Source organism: Somniosus microcephalus, chromosome 7 (genome assembly GCF_052327205.1).
Source record: "Somniosus microcephalus isolate GS21.2 chromosome 7, FLI_Smic_1.0, whole genome shotgun sequence".
NCBI classification, from domain to species: Eukaryota; Metazoa; Chordata; class Chondrichthyes; order Squaliformes; family Somniosidae; genus Somniosus; species Somniosus microcephalus.
In genome coordinates, this window is record NC_140993.1 from 249,759,093 (window position 1) to 249,765,105 (window position 6,013).

Below are 6,013 nucleotides of genomic sequence, written 5' to 3' on the forward strand. Positions count from 1 at the left end.
GACTGATTTCAGTCACTATACTCCTGCTCTCTGCAACTCTCCTCTAAATCCACTTTTATTTGCTACTTTTCCTTGTTCCTTCAAATCCTCTTAAGATCTCAAGTCTTTCTGTCCACCCACACACATAACATTTCCTGTCTGCTGCTAGGTGTCCTCACCCTTTTGTAATGCATTCTGCATTTTCCGAGTGGCAGGCAGTGACTAGTGGGGTACCGCAAGGATCGGTCCTAGGACCCCAGCTGTTCACAATATATATTAATGATCTGGACGAGGGAATTGGATGTAATATCTCCAAATTTGCAGACGACACAAAGCTAAGTGGGAGGGTAAGCTGTGAGGAGGATGTCGTGAAACTCCAGTACGATTTGGACAGGTTGGGTGATTGGGCAGAAACATGGCAAATGCACTATAATGTGGATAAATGTGAGGTTATCCACTTTGGTGGCAAAAACAGGAAGGCAGATTATTATTTGAATGGCAATAGATTGAGAGAAGGGGGCGTGCAAAGAGACCTGGGTGTTATTGTGCACCAGTCGCTGAAGGTAAGCATGCAGGTGCAGCAGGCGGTTAAGAAGGCAAATGGTATGTTGGCCTTCGTAGCAAGAGGGTTCAAGTACAGGAACAAAGATGTCTTGCTACAGTTGTACAGGGCCTTGGTGAGACCGCACCTTGAGTATTGTGTGCAGTTTTGGTCACCTTACCTGAGGAAGGACGTTCTTGCCATGGAGGGAGTGCAGCGAAGATTCACCAGTCTGATACCTGGGATGGCAGGAATGACGTATGAGGAGAGATTGTGTCGATTGGGCTTATACTCACTGGAGTTTAGAAAATTGAGAGGGGATCTCATCGAAACCTATAAAATTCTGTCAGGTCTGGACAGACTAGATGCAGGAAGGATGTTTCTGATGGCCAGGGAGTCCAGAACCAGGGGTCATAGTCTAAGGATAAGGGGTAAGCCATTTAGGACTGAAATGAGGAGGAATTTCTTCACCCAGAGAGTGGTGAACCTGTGGAATTCTTTGCCACAGAGGGCGGTGGAGGCCAGTTCATTAAATATATTCAAGAAAGAGTTGGATATATTTCTTGAGGCTAAAGGGATCAAGGGATATGGGGAGAAGGCAGGGACAGGGTACTGAAATTGGATGATCAGCCATGATCTCATTGAATGGCGGAGCAGACTCAAAGGGCCGAATGGCATACTCCTGCTCCTATCTTCTATGTTTCTATGAGACATTCTTCTACAGTAGAGAAGCTGTAAAAATTCAAATTTTTATTTGCATGTGAGCTTTGACTGTGAGTGTCACTGGCTATACGACTGTGGGGACATCGCAGCCAAGCTGATCCTGTTCTTACCCAACATTCACACATGCACACTTCCAGCAGAGGTCTCTGGATATCAATCAGGAATGGGACGCTGTAATAATTTCCCATTCTTAACCCAGATTTCACGCCTTTCTGTCCACCCACATGCATTAACATTTCCTGTCTGCTGCTAGGTGTCCTCTCCCTTTTGTAACGCATTCTGAGGCATTCTTCTACAGTAGAAATGCAGTAAAAATGCAAATTTTTATTCACATGTGAGCTTTGACCGTGGGACCAATTGTATTGGCCCTCCTGTTGCCCTGGCTAAGATGTACACATTCCACACAAACTAACAACTTCCTGGTTTGCTTGACTGAGCTTTTCACTCGATTAACTCAATGAGCCATCAGGAGAGCAAATAGTAGGCTTACATTATTGCTTATGCTACGTCTAGTCGTATCAATGTTATTCTATTTTGTAGTACTGTTGCTGTCTTTTCTTTATGTTGGTACCCAAAAGCTGTTTTAAAAAGCATGTCAGACCTTAGTTTTATGTAATAAGTAATAATTTGGCGTGTTATCATCAGATTACTTTATAAAGAGTGTGGAAAGAAGTAACTAAATTGGGGTGCAAAAATATAGTGGTTATGGCAGTGGATTAGTAATCCAAAGGTAGTAAGTTATAACATTGAATTTACTTGCTAATTCTGGGCTAGCAGCAGAAAAAATTACCAAGAGGTTACTGTATTGTAAAAACCCAACGAATTCACTAATGTTCTTCATGGAAGGGAACCCCTACCTGGTCTGGCCTCTATGTGCTTCTAATCCACACTGCATTGTTACTGCTTCTGTTGTCTGTGGGTTTTGTTTCTTACAACGTGGGTATCTATTTCATCTACCTCATGTATTAGCTTTTCAGGAATGGTATATTTTAATCATCTCTTTGTCAGGAAAGAGATAATCAGACTGTTCTGATCTACTAATGTTATACTACTATTGATTTATGTTTATATTATATTAATATTAATCTTTAGACTTTGTCTGTTAAGCTTAATAGTATAAATCAATTTTAAAGCAGTGACCACTGAACTGTTGAACTAAGACTAGCCCTACAGCAATGGCCAGTTTAATCGCCAGTAAACTTCATTAAAGACATGCCATTGCATGCTGAATCTTAAGCTTCAGAAAACTTTAATCATTTGATAACAAGTGTAGGAAAACAGTTAGTTCTGCAAAGGAAAATGTCTGAGCATACATCATCCCTTTTAATTGGTACCAATTATACAGAAACAAAGACGGACTTATGATTAAAGGTTTCACTTGGTAAATAGCAATTATATGTAACAAGAGTCAAATTATCAATAAGATAATGAAGTAAGGCAATAGTAACAATCTCATTAGCCCAATGGAAAAATACCTCATTAAGTAAGGAAAAATATAGCTATTGATAAGGGATAAGTCACTTAAATTCTCCTTATACAGAGTTGTATTTTAACTATTGTATAATCATGTAATGGAGGAATATGTCGATTGTCACATAGAGCGGGTGCGAGAAATGTATAAAAAGTGGCAGCTTGTAATGAGTATTTGGATTCATAAAGGCCTAAGATACTGAGCTCAGAACTACAGTATAATGCATTTGAATCTCCAACCAAACCATCATCAGGTGCGGTTGTAAGTATAACCTTTTAAGTGTATACTTCAGTACAGCCCAAGGTACGGTAGCATAGTGGTTATGTTACTGGACTAGTAATCCAGTAAACCTGGACTAATGATCCAGAGGATGTGTGTTCAAATCCCACGATGACAGCTGGGGAATTTAAATTCAGTTAATGAAATAAATCTGGAATTAAAAAAACTAGTACAGGGTATCAGTAATAGTGAAACTACCAGATTGTCAGGAAAACCCATCTGGTCCACTAATGTCCTTTAGGGAAGGAAATCTAGCCTATATGTGACTCCAGACCCACAGCAATGTGGTTGGCTCTTAACTGCCCTCTGTAGTTCAAGAAGGTGGCTCACCACCACCTTCTCAAGGGCAATTAGGGTGGGCAATAAATGCTGGCCCTGTCAGTGATGCCCACATCCCGTGAACGGATAAAAAAAAAGTACTATTGCACGTACTGTATGCTTAATAACCCTATGAGACTTGACTTCAATGTTCAAAAACCTTGTGCTAATATCTTACTGCACATTTAACTGAATTGCAAATAAAAGGCAGCTACAGTCGTGCATGAAATGTTATCATTGGTCCTTCCTTTCAGATCCTCTTTATATTTATATTCATAATAGCATCATTGAAACTAGATTTATTTATCTCCATGTATTAACCTATTTTCTGTCCAAGTAGTGTGTGAGATTTTTTTACTACCTCTTGTTGATCACACTTGTGTTGCCACACTACTTTTGTCATTAAATTTGATTGTGTTGTGACTGTTACTTCTCATACTAAATCAGATGTGTCTGTTGTGCACTTGGGTGGCATTGTCAGCAAGTTTTACAAGGTACTGAATCCTGTAATAAGAGATATGTATGGGATTTAATATTAGGTGTGTGCATCTCTTGAGTGTTTATGATGTGGCTGCAAAAATCCTTCACAGGTGTCAACATGTTCCAACAATATAACCTACTTGCCTTTGATTTTTTTTCTGACAGGAAGAAGCAGTATCTATGCACTAGTAAATGCCCTATTCAAATATCTCAACAAATTTTTTATGCCTATCTAAATATTTTAAACAATATTTGGACTTGATGTAGAATTTATGGGGGGAATTTTTTGGGGGGGTCAGTGGGCGCGTTTGGTGGCGGGTTGGCTGGGAAAACATTTTTTTGACAGCAGGTAGGGAACCCGCTGTCAACCCGCCGTCACGCTAGTTTCCCAGATGTCAGGTCTGTCAGCGCTGAACAGACCCGACACCGAGCGGCGGGGGAGGCAATTTAGGTGATTAAGACCTTATTAACAGCCTGTTAAAGAGAAATTTGAGCTCATCCTAACAGTTTATGAGGTCGCCCACAGGTTCCACGCTGCTCGGGGATCATGTCAGGTAAGCAGGTCGGGAGTTATGTCACCATGAAATGATCTCTTTACTTGACAGCTGCAAATGTGATATAAAAGCTCCCGTCTGACAGCTGTTCACTTTCCAAGCTCAGAAGCTGTTGCTTACTTCATTTGGAAGACAGATTGAGTTTTATGCAGATTGCAAGTATTTTGAGTAAACTCTGCATCCAGTGTCACCTCATTGGAACAACCTCTCTCACCATTGACAGATCACTTCTGTTATCTCAACTTCACCTGCCATCTATTCCATCAGCATCGGTGCCCTTGAAACTATCTCACCTTGGTCCTCAGAATCCCATCACAATCGGCAGCAGCACCAGGCACACCAGCAGCACCAACAACAACACCAACCTTCTCCGCAATCAACTGATGCTGCACAGGACACAGGGCATCAGCACCCAACCACATTGCTGCCCGGGAGGCCAGGGGTGGCCCCACCATAGCCAAATATACTTCAATTGATGCTGTACACCCTGGCTGCCACATGATGCACCAAGTTGGCACCGCCCCACACCAACATCATAAAGTATCACTACATTGCCCAAGCCATTCCTTTCACATTCATCACCATTGCGGGGTGTACCGTTATGTCTCACCATTCACTGCAATTCACTAAGCCACTTCCAAAGGTGCACACAAATCTGTCCAAGAAGTCAAAGTGTTGAAAATAAAGATTTCAATGTTTGACAGCACATTAACGGAAACTACACATGAACATTGGCTAAAACACCCAAGTGCCTACCCTTGTGTGTTGTTAGCTGGTATGCTTGCACGAGGATGAGGGTGAGTGTGAGGGGTGGCTAGTGAGATGGAGAAGTGATAATGTAGATATAGAGGGATGGGTGGAGCTGCAAGGTAAGTTGGTGTAAGTAAGGATGTGCAGGAGTAGGGTAGGGAAGGCAGAGTAATGGAGATGTGATGAGTGGCACAGCAGGATGAGGTTTGAAAGGGTTAAAAGGGGCTAAGATGAGGGGATTAAGGAACAGAGCATATCTCCAACCATATAGGGAATGGTTATGAACAAAGTCCAGAAGGGAAGTCTGGTGTAGTCGTGGCCAAAATGCACAAACTGTGAATCACTAACTGAGGAATGTATTGAGAGATAACATATGGGGTCACAAGACCATAGAAACATAGAAGATAGGAGCAGGAGTAGGCCATTCGGCCCCTTGAGCCTGCTCTGCCTTTTCATGAGATCATGGCTGATCATCCAAATTCAGTACCCTGTCCCTGCTTTCTCCCCATATCCCTTGATCCCTTTTTTCAGCGATCGGGGAGCATTCATCCCAGGATGAGTATCTTCCCCGTCGATTTGTAAATAAAGTTGCTTTACTGAATGAACCTCCGGACTCTGAGTGGCTGATTGGGAATAAGGCGGACATTGACCCTTTATATCAGAGGGTCCGTCTCGGGGAGAAGAAGCTCTCCCGGTTTACCCTTACAACTTGGCATAGTCGGCAGGATCTACCGGATGGGCTGAGTAGAGGCACTGTCTCCTTGCATCGAAGCCGAGGGCTGGAGATCCAATGAATCTGAGGCGGAGTCCGGATACGTGAGTAAAGCAACTTGGGTGCATGCTAGGACATTGTAGAAATGAAAATGTCTGAATAAGTTGAGGCGCTCGGGTTATATAGGATTGGATATAGGGAAAATC